At 35.0% G+C, this 14856-nt stretch overlaps 1 protein-coding gene across 11 annotated transcripts in view; it reads right to left on the bottom strand.

Annotated features, from left to right (window-relative positions):
- LOC131682902 (histone acetyltransferase KAT6A) overlaps positions 1 to 14856 on the bottom strand; it is a 418542-nt gene that overhangs the window by 70847 nt on the left and 332839 nt on the right. The window lies entirely within an intron of this gene.

Raw genomic sequence — 14856 nt, 5'->3', positions numbered from 1 at the left:
CTACACCCAGGTTTTTACGCGATTTTTTTTCCGCGTTTTTACGAGGTTTTTACGCTGATTTTCCAATTAACGTGGCTTTTTTTACGAGGATTTTCCAATTAAGGCCCCCGTCGGGCTTCTTTTTCTTCTTATCTGCAGAATTGAGGATATCAATATAATACGCATATACGATACTCATATGAATGTATGCGTGCACGCGAATGAAATGAATGATTTCTTCAACCCGCTTTTTCTCTTGCTTTTCCCATAAAACTACCCAAGTATAGTATACCAATGGATTCGTAAGAATCCGAGGAAACTAATGGTAGCAAGTAAAACTTGATTTGAAAAACTTCATAACAGCGTTTTTCAATTTTCCCGTCGTACGCATTATATCGTCGCTTGTTCTGCGCAGTAGAAAAGTACAGGGTTTGTGCTAAATTAGTACTACCCGAAAGCTTGGTGTAGGGGCTATTTATAAATCATGTGACACTTGTATTGAGGGAGGGACAATGAAAAATTTCAACATTTTGTGAAATTTAGTGGAAAAAAGTAACCTGAAACATACCAAATGTATTTCTACCGAAGAAAAAAATATTGGACATCTTATTCGTGACTAATTTACCAAGGAAATAACCAATAACCCTAAGAAGAGGGAGGGGGTAAATGAAATGAAAATTTGGCGTTACATCATTGATAGTTGCCCTGTTTGTATTTTAGAACTCACAGATAAAGCTTCGTTTGTGAAGAAATCTACTAAAAAGCTTCGATTGCCGATGTCTTTCCAATTGATACTATAAATTTATAAAAAAAATTATTAAATTACTCATACTAGCCACAAGAAGCGCCAAAATATTGCACCCTTATAATAAATCATGATAAAAGAATGATTTCGTTTCGAAAACTACGTACTATATTTCTTTTGAGCTTTATGACTTTATGCTATGAATGTATGCTAGCAATCAGTTTGCTCAAATCAATCTAATGATTATTCACCTCTGGCACATGGGCGGATTTTTCCTAAAACCCTATAGCGTGTTGCCTGTTTTTCATGGGTATTTTTTGCCCAAATTTTTGCACGGTTTTCAAAATACCACGTTTTTTAACATAACGATTCCTTTCAAGTAATAGTTGATAGACCAAAAAGTATTGAATCCACGAATATGAGGTTTGGTTTTTTGAACTATGCGAAATATGATTATATTCAAAATCGTAAAAAATTCTAGTGCCAAATTTCGGTACGTAACTTGAACAGTTATTTCAACGGATATCTAAGTGAAATCCCAACGTTTGGAGCTGAAGAACTACTTCTACTAACACAAAGCGTCTATCTAGGTCGAGACTCGACAGAAAGGACTAGCTATTGGAACCAGCGATTTTCCTATTTCTTACCTCCTGATCAGGGTATATATTATTACCATCTTATTATCATATTATATAGACAAAATGTTAACGAAACTGATTTATACCGCAAGTAATGCACTGGTACTATGAGCCAGTATGTGCAGTTGGACACCGATCAGTAAGTATGGACACCGACCAAGAAAGATCTTTGAAATTAGTAAGATTAGTTATACGGTAGAATAGTATTTTGATCTAAATATTTTCATACTACATAGAACAAGTTGTGTGTCATGAACAGTCCATTACAACTTTATCGTTGAGTTTCAATAATTCACTATCAAAAACAATACCTTGGTACTAACATTATTTTACAGTGCGATTGCAGAGGGAGGGGGTAAATGAAATGAAAATTTTGCGTTACATCATTGATAGTTGCCCTGTTTGTATTTTAGAACTCACAGATAAAGCTTCGTTTGTGAAGAAATCTACTAAAAAGCTTCGATTGCCGATTTCTTTCCAATTGATACTATAAATTTATAAAAAAAATTATTAAATTACTCATACTAGCTACAAGAAGCGCCAAAATATTGCACCCTTATAATAAATCATGATAAAAGAATGATTTCGTTTCGAAAACTACGTACTATATTTCTTTTGAGCTTTATGACTTTATGCTATGAATGTATGCTAGCAATCAGTTTGCTCAAATCAATCTAATGATTATTCACCTCTGGCACATGGGCGGATTTTTCCTAAAACCCTATAGCGTGTTGCCTGTTTTTCATGGGTATTTTTTGCCCAAATTTTTGCACGGTTTTCAAAATACCATGTTTTTTAACATAACGATTCCTTTCAAGTAATAGTTGATAGACTAAAAAGTATTGAATCCACGAATATGAGGTTTGGTTTTTTGAACTATGCGAAATATGATTATATTCAAAATCGTAAAAAATTCTAGTGCCAAGTTTCGGTACGTAACTTGAACAGTTATTTCAACGGATATCTAAGTGAAATCCCAACGTTTGGAGCTGAAGAACTACTTCTACTAACACAAAGCGTCTATCTAGGTCGAGACTCGACAGAAAGGACTAGCTATTGGAACCAGCGATTTTCCTATTTCTTACCTCCTGATCAGGGTATACATTATTACCATCTTATTATCATATTATACAGGGTGTTTGGTTCATGGTTAAGAATCTCTCGGAGGGTGATAGACTGCCATATTTGGAGAAAAAAATTGTTCTACGCATACCATCAAATCTCAACCGTTACAGAGTTATTGAACTTTTTGTGTAAAAAACTTATTTGTCTTAAAATACCTCTAACTTTAAAAGTATACATTGTATTTTAAATGCTTCAGTTCCATTCGAAAGGTGAGAAAATTTCCTATTGAATGGTGTTCTCATATCTGTTAAGTAATTAGTTTTAATTACCTTTTAGCTGTAAAGTAGTTAAAAGTTAGTGTTTTTGAGGAGGTTTTTGCTAATTTTGTCGAAATAATGAAGTATGATTATAGCAATATCCATTATCCAAAAGTTGGGTTTTAGGACGATTCATAATTTGTTCTTGGACGTCATATTTCTATCTCTTCTAATTTCTTTGTAATTTCATTACTATACTTTTCCTGTAACCAACTTGCAAGTGCTTAAAAGACTCTAATCTAAAAAAATATGCTTTATATCGTTATTTACAAGATTTCATTAGAAAGCTGAGATAATGTCCTATCAGTTTAGGTACAAATATCTTTTAGATAAGTGTACTTAATGATGTTTTACTAACGAAATAACTCAAAATTTGTGTTTTTTGGAGAGTTTTTTAATTATTCTAATTATTAATCAACAAAATTTATCGTTACTATTGTTCATTTGATGCCCCTTAATGTTCTCTATAACTTTTTTTAGACACTTTGTCTATATCTCTTTTCATTTTGCTGCTATTTAATAGTTAACATAGCATGAGCTCGCCACAAATGTAGTGGGTTCGAAAACGTTATTTTTGCATATGAAGCGATGTGATAAAAACGATGTTGTGTCGAAACCAAAATAGATAATTGAATGGAGTCAAAGAAAGAACTGTAGAACTTGCTGAGATGCATTATTTCCATGATAATAATGGTGATGTTTATTATTTACTATTTTAGGAAATTAACGAAAATGCTAATAATAGCACTAACTTTAAACTAATTTACTTTTAAAAGAATACTAAATTCACTTAACTGAAAGGTATTAATACATTTTTCACTGTAAAATTTTCCTGGCTTTCGAATAAAAAGAAAAAAAGTACAATAAGTGCCGTAATTTTTCAATTAGAGCTGGTACTAGTGAAAATGAGATAAAAATATCCAAGTTGAATAACCCAAAATCATGAAAATAAGAAAAAGTAAGTGTATCATGTCAAAGAACAAATTAAGCAGTTCATCAAGACTAACAATCTGAATTATTAAAATGATGAGATTAACTATTAGGATTTTCAAGAAATGAACGAAAAATCGTTTGAAATCGTTTAATTTTCAATAAATTACTTTGAAAAAGCTACTTAAACTCATTAGCTGAAACATGTGAGGGCATCAATCAATGCGAAATTTTCTCACCTTTCGAATGGAACTAAAACATTTAAAATACAAAGTTTACTTTTAAAGTTAGAGGTATTTTAAGACAAATAAGTTTTTTACACTAAAAGTTCAATAACTCTGTAACGGTTGAGATTTAATGGTATGTGTAGAACAATTTTTTTGTCCAAATATGACAGTCTATCACCCCCCGAGAGATTCTTAACCATGAACCAAACACCCTGTATAGACAAAATGTTAACGAAACTGATTTATACCGCAAGTAATGCACTGGTACTATGAGCCAGTATGTGCAGTTGGACACCGATCAGTAAGTATGGACACCGACCAAGAAAGATCTCTGAAATTAGTAAGATTAGTTATACGGTAGAATAGTATTTTGATCTAAATATTTTCATACTACATAGAACAAGTTGTGTGTCATGAACAGTCCATTACAACTTTATCGTTGAGTTTCAATAATTCACTATCAAAAACAATACCTTGGTACTAACATTATTTTACAATGCGATTGCAGGGTTAGTATTTCGACCCTACTTATCACTAAGAGTTCCTTCTGGCTGGGGCCCGAGCATACGCCGAGTGACTTCTAAGGTCATCTAAGGCTTTAGCCAACATGTACGTAATTGTAAATGCCCTAGTCTGGCGGTTCAGCCAGACTAGGGCATTTACAATTACGTAAATGTTGTTTTGGGGGTTTTAAAACACAAACAAGCATTCAATTAAATTGAACTTTCCAAAGAAATTTCGAAATTACTTGTTGTTAGTTTTTTGTCCAAAAACAATTAAAAAGTTAGTTGGGAAACTTCACATCCCAAACAATCTATCCATTCAAGTAGTACAAACTTTCTCGGTTGTGGTTCATTAGGAGGTAGATAACAGTCTATTATCTCTCTCTGGACTAAATCAGTCTGAATGCCGTGTCGCTGGAGTCCTGCTCTCACATCGTGGAAGGCAGCAGAAATAGGAGTCCCAAGTTAACCTCTAGCTGAAAACCAAAAGGCTGGAAAGACTAAAATAAGTCAGTAAACGGAGCATAATTGACCTCTCCATCGCTGTGTCAACCGAAGCTCTAACATAATGGATGATTGTATGATTTTGTTGGCTATTTTCGGCAAATTTGAGACTAAGAGAAACGAAAGCAATGAAATTGAAAAACGGATAGGTATTCTAGAGTTCATCAGAACGGAAAACTAGGACTAAGCAGGCTCATATGGGCATGATCGAAAGGAAATGTGCAGAATCCTTTGTCTTTTGCTAAGTAGGAGTTTGGCGTTATAATCATATTAAAACGCCGGCGTCGGCGGTAAAGCATGATGATGAGTTATGTTCAATCAATGACCATGCGGTAGACTTGGGTACAACGCCCAACTCCTACTTAGCAGAAGGCAAAGGTTTCTTCACATTTCCTTTCGATCATGTCCATGTCCATGCTTTCGTTTCTCTTAGCCTTAAATTTGCCGAAAATATCCAATAAAATCGATACAGTAGAACCTTGCGGCAATTAAAACATAGTCACATAATGGATGATTGTTTCTTCGCAAAGGGTGTGGTTTAAAAAGTAGCCATGCCTCTAATTAACACAAATAGGAGAGCATTATCCAACGTTTTCGATAGCTTCTAGTTGTTGTGGACTGTATTTTCATGAAGGATGCTATTATGTTGAAAACTTAGCAAACCCCGTTTTCATTGCATTTAAAAAAATTGCATGACCACTCCTTGTGAAATACCTAGTGCATTCATTTTTACGTATAGTGCACAGGTCTTATATTTGAGATAACAACTTACGATATTTTTGCTGTCAATCTGGTTGTTGACAGCATAGACAAGAAATACGTCTATTGTTCGGTAAATTTGCTACATATTACATCGCGTCTTGATGATTTTAAAAAGGTTGTGTCATATTGTGGTAGAAATTGTTTTTTACTCATAACGGGCAGTGCTCATAATAACATTTGGGACAGCTCTAACAGTAATACTCATCAATTGACTAACGAGTTAATGCCAAACGAGCGCAAATATTCATTATATCATAAAACCTCAGCACTTGGAAACACATTTTTTTTTTGCGATAAATGAGTCTTATTTGATTAGTTAGACTTTTCATCAGATGTCGAAGTGTGTCATAGTCCCGGGTCTACAGGAACCTTGGTGAGGAAGACTTGGTGAGCCATAAAACGTATTTTGCAACATTTGATTTTTGACTTGGATAAAGGCGTCGAATTACATATTTTTTGTCATGATAGCGGCATACGAAGAAAGCTGACCCTCTTTGATTTATGCGTGTGTTTCAAAGCCTACTTTTATAGATTGTGAAACTATAACAAACCAGCATTTGAGTTTATTTTAGCAAGTGTATGATTAGCACTCTCCATGCATGTCAGAAAACTTGTTTCCGTAATTCGAAATTCCATTTTCCAATTCGTGCATCAGATATATTTTGCCAAGAAGGCGTACCCCCGTTATTTTGTCAAAAATTCGAAGTTGTAATCTTGCAATATCATGCAAGATCAAAGCAAAATCGCAGAACAAAAATGCCTTGCCGGACAATACTTGAGATGAGTACAGGTATAGTGATGATTGGAACACTTTGCTGTTGCATTGACGTTCTCTTCAGAGATATTGAGATACTGTCTGAGATATACTGTGAGTCAAGCCGTCAACTGCGAAAATAATGCTCTCCCAATGTAAAATCGAAAGCGGTTTTTCAAACCTTGGTTGTGAAATTATTGAAAAAAAAATCTTCTCGAATTGCCACGCGATGGAAGAAACAATCGTATGTCCGTGATCCGTAGAAAATAAGCTCAAGAAAGCACAAAGTCGAACCTAAAAGCCGAGCCATTGGAACTGATTACTGATGTATGAGGCTCCGCCTGGTCATCATGGTCTGCTGGTGCAAGAAGAAGAGTGTTGTTTGTATCAAGGACAGGGAGGATTCTAAACAAATATTGTTCTAATGACCAAATAACCGGTCAATATAATAACTAATTTGAAAAACCTGTTTTAATCAACCTAGTGGTGCAATCGTTCCTTTCTCATATATCCAAGCTATGATTCCATAACTGGATATGCTCAATAAGTCTGCTACATTCTTATTATGCTTGGTACCTATACGTATTTCGCTTCTAGCATTTGGCATGTAAAATACAAATTCGATTTTTGAAATTTCTGGTATTGTATCCTACATTTGTAACCAAGTTTGTAAAAATCAGTAAGCGTTTGCGGAAAAATAGGTGTTACATAAACTTAAGAACTTGGCATTGGTCATTAGTGATCTAGACCCGCAAATACAAAGAATGTTGCACCCATTTTAATAATCATTACAGTACCTATTTATATGGAAATTTCCTGTGGGATCGCACTCTTCAACCTGTATCTCCGAAAGCGGAAGTCCGTGCAGTAAAAAAATTAACAGCAGCTTGTGGGAGCGCTATACCGTTCGTTTGAAACAAAGTTTTTCCATATCGGTTCAGCCATGTCTTCCTCCTCATACTCACACAAACACACACAATGTATTAGCGACAGTCCGAAGTTACACGGGTCAAGCAGCGTAGCAAAAGCAACGGATGAGGGGAAATAAGAACATGCCCTCGTTGGACAAATGAGAACTCGGTGTCTAGCTTCTTTGCCAGGAACTATCACGTTGATTGCGACAAAGCAATGAGCTCACTGGCTCTAAGTTTCGGATCGATGTGGAACCTCAATGGCTCAACAAATGCAAGAGCCCGCGGGTTAAGAAGAGAGCAGGTACAAGAACACAATCCTTCCCTAAGTAGTATCTACAGAAGGTGTAGATTTAGTCAGTTGATATATTGGGGAAAGAACAGTATGAATCCGACAGTACGACGTACCAAGTCTTTTAAAGATTCCTACTCGAGAGTAAAAAACACAAACATTTTCCGATCTCGACGATCTTTCTCGTAGGTTATATGGTTTACGGTACTCGGACCACCCGAGACATGACTGAAAAGTCGATTTGAAGTGATTGGAAAGCCTTTCTCTATATCAGAATCAAAGAGGGGAGACATAATGCTGCACCAAAGTAATGAGACCCGAAAAAGTTGCGTGTAAGAATCACAGAGGATATGAACATTTCCGGAAACAAATTCAGGACGGCTTTCAAAGCAAATCTAGGACATTTCGGCGCGAATGTAACCACCAAACGAAGCTAGTCGCAGTATAGTTCGAAATATACGCCGGAGGATTTCTTCGAAAATTGGGTTTCTAAACTACAACTGGACTGTAAAATAAAACATTACGGCTAAAACGCAAGTCAGCAAGCTATAGAACAAGGGTTTGACCAAATTCAACAAGTTTGACTTCAAACCGCTACAAGATGGGTTGACCAGCAGCTTGAGCAGAGGCTAATTGCGCATATCAAGGTTTGAATTCGAATTTTCTTTCGAGAGAAATAAAAATCGCGAAACCCATAAGATTTTCTCCTATTAGCGTTTTATTCAAAACCGAACGGATTAGAAGATATTTCAAATTCCAAGCGCTCGATTCCAAATATCTCGGGCTGCACTAGTTTTGTAGCATCTTTGTCTTGTCTTTGTCCTGTCTTTGTCTTGTCTTTGTCTTGTCTTTGTCTTGTCTTTGTCTTGTCTTTGTCTTGTCTTTGTCTTGTCTTTGTCTTGTCTTTGTCTTGTCTTTGTCTTGTCTTTGTCTTGTCTTTGTCTTGTCTTTGTCTTGTCTTTGTCTTGTCTTTGTCTTGTCTTTGTCTTGTCTTTGTCTTGTCTTTGTCTTGTCTTTGTCTTGTCTTTGTCTTGTCTTTGTCTTGTCTTTGTCTTGTCTTTGTCTTGTCTTTGTCTTGTCTTTGTCTTGTCTTTGTCTTGTCTTTGTCTTGTCTTTGTCTTGTCTTTGTCTTGTCTTTGTCTTGTCTTTGTCTTGTCTTTGTCTTGTCTTTGTCTTGTCTTTGTCTTGTCTTTGTCTTGTCTTTGTCTTGTCTTTGTCTTGTCTTGTCTTTGTCTTGTCTTTGTCTTGTCTTTGTCTTGTCTTTGTCTTGTCTTTGTCTTGTCTTTGTCTTGTCTTTGTCTTGTCTTTGTCTTGTCTTTGTCTTGTCTTTGTCTTGTCTTTGTCTTGTCTTTGTCTTGTCTTTGTCTTGTCTTTGTCTTGTCTTTGTCTTGTCTTTGTCTTGTCTTTGTCTTGTCTTTGTCTTGTCTTTGTCTTGTCTTTGTCTTGTCTTTGTCTTGTCTTTGTCTTGTCTTTGTCTTGTCTTTGTCTTGTCTTTGTCTTGTCTTTGTCTTGTCTTTGTCTTGTCTTTGTCTTGTCTTTGTCTTGTCTTTGTCTTGTCTTTGTCTTGTCTTTGTCTTGTCTTTGTCTTGTCTTTGTCTTGTCTTTGTCTTGTCTTTGTCTTGTCTTTGTCTTGTCTTTGTCTTGTCTTTGTCTTGTCTTTGTCTTGTCTTTGTCTTGTCTTTGTCTTGTCTTTGTCTTGTCTTTGTCTTGTCTTTGTCTTGTCTTTGTCTTGTCTTTGTCTTGTCTTTGTCTTGTCTTTGTCTTGTCTTTGTCTTTGTCTTGTCTTTGTCTTGTCTTTGTCTTGTCTTTGTCTTGTCTTTGTCTTGTCTTTGTCTTGTCTTTGTCTTGTCTTTGTCTTGTCTTTGTCTTGTCTTTGTCTTGTCTTTGTCTTGTCTTTGTCTTGTCTTTGTCTTGTCTTTGTCTTGTCTTTGTCTTGTCTTTGTCTTGTCTTTGTCTTGTCTTTGTCTTGTCTTTGTCTTGTCTTTGTCTTGTCTTTGTCTTGTCTTTGTCTTGTCTTTGTCTTGTCTTTGTCTTGTCTTTGTCTTGTCTTTGTCTTGTCTTTGTCTTGTCTTTGTCTTGTCTTTGTCTTGTCTTTGTCTTGTCTTTGTCTTGTCTTTGTCTTGTCTTTGTCTTGTCTTTGTCTTGTCTTTGTCTTGTCTTTGTCTTGTCTTTGTCTTGTCTTTGTCTTGTCTTTGTCTTGTCTTTGTCTTGTCTTTGTCTTGTCTTTGTCTTGTCTTTGTCTTGTCTTTGTCTTGTCTTTGTCTTGTCTTTGTCTTGTCTTTGTCTTGTCTTTGTCTTGTCTTTGTCTTGTCTTTGTCTTGTCTTTGTCTTGTCTTTGTCTTGTCTTTGTCTTGTCTTTGTCTTGTCTTTGTCTTGTCTTTGTCTTGTCTTTGTCTTGTCTTTGTCTTGTCTTTGTCTTGTCTTTGTCTTGTCTTTGTCTTGTCTTTGTCTTGTCTTTGTCTTGTCTTTGTCTTGTCTTTGTCTTGTCTTTGTCTTGTCTTTGTCTTGTCTTTGTCTTGTCTTTGTCTTGTCTTTGTCTTGTCTTTGTCTTGTTTTTGTCTTGTCTTTGTCTTGTCTTTGTCTTGTCTTTGTCTTGTCTTTGTCTTGTCTTTGTCTTGTCTTTGTCTTGTCTTTGTCTTGTCTTTGTCTTGTCTTTGTCTTGTCTTTGTCTTGTCTTTGTCTTGTCTTTGTCTTGTCTTTGTCTTGTCTTTGTCTTGTCTTTGTCTTGTCTTTGTCTTGTCTTTGACTTGTCATGAAAATTTCTTGAAATCACATGCACATGGTGTTATATTTCTCACCTTGCAGTACAGGGTAACAGAATCATTCTGCAAGGTTTCGTAAACAAAAATATTTCTTTCTATAAAAATTAATTTGATCGTCCTCCCAATTTTTTTCTAACCCACCAATTTCCACTGGTGATCATGGAAATTTCTTGAAAACACAAGGAAATAAAATTTTCTTCTTCTGATGGATACAGGATAAGCAAACAAAATCATCCTGCAAGGTTTCCTAAGCAAAAACAATTGTTTCAATGGAAATCAGTTTTATTGTCCTCTGAATTTTTCTAACCCACCAATTTCCACTACATATCATGGAAATTTCTTGAAAAAACATGGCAATAAAATTTTCTTCTTCTAATGGATGCAGGATAAGGAAACAGAATCATTCTGCAAGGATTCTTTCTTTAAAAAACAATTTGATCGTCTCCCATTTTTTCCAATCCACCAATTTCCACTACTTATCACGTAAATTACTTGAAAAAACATGGCAATAAAATTTTCTTCTTCTAATGGATGCAGGATAGGGAAACATAATCTTTCTGCAAGGATTCTTTCTATAAAAATCAATTTGATCGTCCTGTCATTTTCTCCAACCCACCAATTTCCACTAATGATCATGGAAATTTCTTGAAAACACATGGCAATAAAATTTTCTTCTTCTGATGGATACAGGATAGGCCAACACAATCATCCTGCAAGGTTTCCTAAGCAAAAACAATTGTTTCAATGGAAATCAGTTTTATTGTCCTCTGAATTTTTCTAACCCACCAATTTCCACTACTTATCATGGAAATTTCTTGAAAAGCATGGCAATAAAATTTTCTTCTTCTGATGAATGCAGGATAGGGAAACATAATCTTTCTGCAAGGATTCTTTCTATAAAAATCAATTTGATCATCCTCCCATTTTTTCCAACCCACCAATTTCCACTGATGATCATGGAAATTTCATGAAAACACATGGCAATAAAATTTTCTTCTTCTGATGAATGCAGGATAGGGAAACAGAATCATTCTGCAAGGATTCTTTCTATAAAAAACAATTTGATCGTCTCCCATTTTTTCCAATCCACCAATTTCCACTACTGATCACGGAAATTACTTGAAAAAACATGGCAATAAAATTTTCTTCTTCAGATGGATGCAGGATAAGGAAACAGAATCATTCTGCAAAGTTTCGTAAACAGAAATATTTCTTTCTATAAAAATCAATTTTATCGTCCTACCAATTTTTTCCAACCCACCAATTTCCACTAATGATCATGGGAATTTCTTGAAAACACATGGCAATAAGATTTTCTTCTTCTGATGAATGCAGGATAGGGAAACAGAATCATTCTGCAAGGATTCTTTCTATAAAAAACAATTTGATCGTCTCCCATTTTTTCCAATCCACCAATTTCCACTACTGATCACGGAAATTACTTGAAAAAACATGGCAAGAAAATTTTCTTCTTCAGATGGATGCAGGATAAGGAAACAGAATCATTCTGCAAAGTTTCGTAAACAGAAATATTTCTTTCTATAAAAATCAATTTTATCGTCCTACCAATTTTTTCCAACCCACCAATTTCCACTAATGATCATGGGAATTTCTTGAAAACACATGGCAATAAAATTTTCTTCTTCTAATGGATGCAGGATAGGGAAACATAATCTTTCTGCATGGATTCTTTCTATAAAAAACAATTTGATCGTCTCCCATTTTTTCCAATCCACCAATTTCCACTACTGATCACGGAAATTACTTGAAAAAACATGGCAATAAAATTTTCTTCTTCAGATGGATGCAGGATAAGGAAACAGAATCATTCTGCAAGGTTTCGTAAACAGAAATATTTCTTTCTATAAAAATCAATTTTATCATCCTACCAATTTTTTCCAACCCACCAATTTCCACTAATGATCATGGAAATTTCTTGAAAACACATGGCAATAAAATTTTCTTCTTCTGATGGATACAGGATAGGCCAACAAAATCATCCTGCAAGGTTTCCTAAGCAAAAACAATTGTTTCAATGGAAATCAGTTTTATTGTCCTCTGAATTTTTCTAACCCACCAATTTCCACTACTTATCATGGAAATTTCTTGAAAACACATGGCAATAAAATTTTCTTCTTCTAATGGATGCAGGATAGGGAAACATAATCTTTCTGCAAGGATTCTTTCTATAAAAATCAATTTGATCGTCTTCCCATTTTTTCCAACCCACCAATTTCCACTAATGATCATGGAAATTTCTTGAAAACACATGGCAATAAAATTTTCTTCTTCTGATGGATACAGGATAGGCCAACACAATCATCCTGCAAGGTTTCCTAAGCAAAAACAATTGTTTCAATGGAAATCAGTTTTATTGTCCTCTGAATTTTTCTAACCCACCAATTTCCACTACTTATCATGGAAATTTCTTGAAAACACATGGCAATAAAATTTTCTTCTTCTAATGGATGCAGGATAGGGAAACATAATCTTTCTGCAAGGATTCTTTCTATAAAAATCAATTTGATCGTCCTCCCATTTTTTTCCAACCCACCAATTTCCACTGGTGATCATGGAAATTTCTTGAAAACACAAGGCAATAAAATTTTGCAGAATCATTCTGCATGGATTCTTTCTAGTCCTCCCAAATTTTTTCCCACCTTCCTATTTTGGGATATCGCAATAAAAAAGTGTGTGCTCACTAGCGCCGCGTTGAGGGTGATATCCAATTTAATCATTACATCATTAAATAGTCCTTGCCCCAGTAACAATTTTGGGCTGTATGGTGGTTTTATAGCCACTCATACAACCTAGATTGCACTTGTAGCGTGCTATAAGACTTCAATTGTGACTTGGATTACATTCCAGGAAACGTCATTTTCCTAAATTAATAAACTTTACCTAACATGAATTGGAAGTTGTAGTTTCCCTAGCGCCGCCTGATGGGCGAATTCTGTAATTATCTATTCGCCGTCGGGTACCACTCGACTCACTGATGAATATTGCCGAAGACATCACACTTCTCAATAATGTTCTCGAGATTCAGAAATTGAAAAATAACACATGCTCACTAGTGCCGCCTGGTCTATCTATTTCAATTAATTTTGTCCATAATCGCGTAGCTCTTAACTTTCTCTAAATTTTTTCCGAGAACACCATCTCCTCTAAGTTATTAGACGTTTGTGACATACTAAATTCCACATTGTGCTGAAAGCTGGCACGCTCACGTTAAACTTATTCAATGATAGTTGCGTTTACGAGAGGTTAGATTTATTTACTCTATTGTATAGCACCCCTGGCGCTGCAGTTATCAATTAATTGGATATCCAATTGCTCTCAATTATAGGTCTAAGCAAACACAAAACAACTTTACCAAATAAAGTATGGTACTAAATGTTAACTCAGATAAAATATTCGAGCCCCAATTAGTCGAAATCCCATAGGCTAAGTGAATCCTATTAGGTGGGTACCGCACAATACGAATCCACGTAGTAGGAATCAGCGTAGTAGGAGACCCGACTGTATCAAAATTCAGTATGTAGACAACCTTGGAGAACTTTTTTATCATTTGTGGAATTATAAAAAATCCATATTGGAAATTGTAAAACAAAACGATGAAAAATTAATTGCGCAATTCAGAAAAAAATATTATTCCTCGAAGAGCTCAAAATTAACCAAGTTAGTACATTTTTTTCTGTCAGCAGTGCTACCGCCAGTTTCTGGACGTAGTCCTGGTAGCACAATCTTCCTGACCAATATAACTACTAAAGCATTTTCTGTTGATTTGAAAGTGATCGATTTGGATTTCAGATCCTTTGTCAGGTGATCTGCAGGGAGCCATGTTTTCCAACGTTGGACTATTCAAACAAATCCATTCAGTCAATCCTTTAGACGTATTCAGCGAGAATGGGTTAATGGTAGTTCAAACTACGCATATCATTTACAATACACGATTTATCGTATCTTTTCTATAAATCGTTGTAAGTCAATGGAAGTGTAGTAAGTAAATTGATTAGAGAGAGAGCCAAATAAAAGTTTTTCAAAAATTCAACGGAAAAAATGAAATTGATCTAATTATTATTTCCTTATTTCAATGAACTTTAACATTCAATAAAGCGATAAAATATTATCAAGTGATTCATTTTCAATCGTCCTGGTCGGGACTATTGATTGATTCATAAATGAAATACGATACGGCCATTATAAAATATACTTCCAGAAAAACTCAAATTTTCATGGCGTAATAACGCTATGGAAACAAAAAAAAGTTGTTGCTTTCAGCGTGATTTTCGTGATACCTACTCTCGAATCTCAATAAAACAAAAGAAAAAGAAATATTATCAAAACAAATATATTTTTTTGGTTTACAATCTCGCAAAATGCGTTATTTAAAATTTTTTAAATCCAAGTATCAGTATGATAATTATTCCATGAGAATCTGAAGAAACTTTGCTAAGATTTCTTGCA

This window comes from Topomyia yanbarensis, chromosome 2, assembly GCF_030247195.1.
Source record: "Topomyia yanbarensis strain Yona2022 chromosome 2, ASM3024719v1, whole genome shotgun sequence".
Lineage (NCBI taxonomy): Eukaryota > Metazoa > Arthropoda > Insecta > Diptera > Culicidae > Topomyia > Topomyia yanbarensis.
The sequence above is the reverse complement of the archived record's forward strand: the minus strand, read 5'-3'. Positions and strand labels throughout refer to the sequence as shown.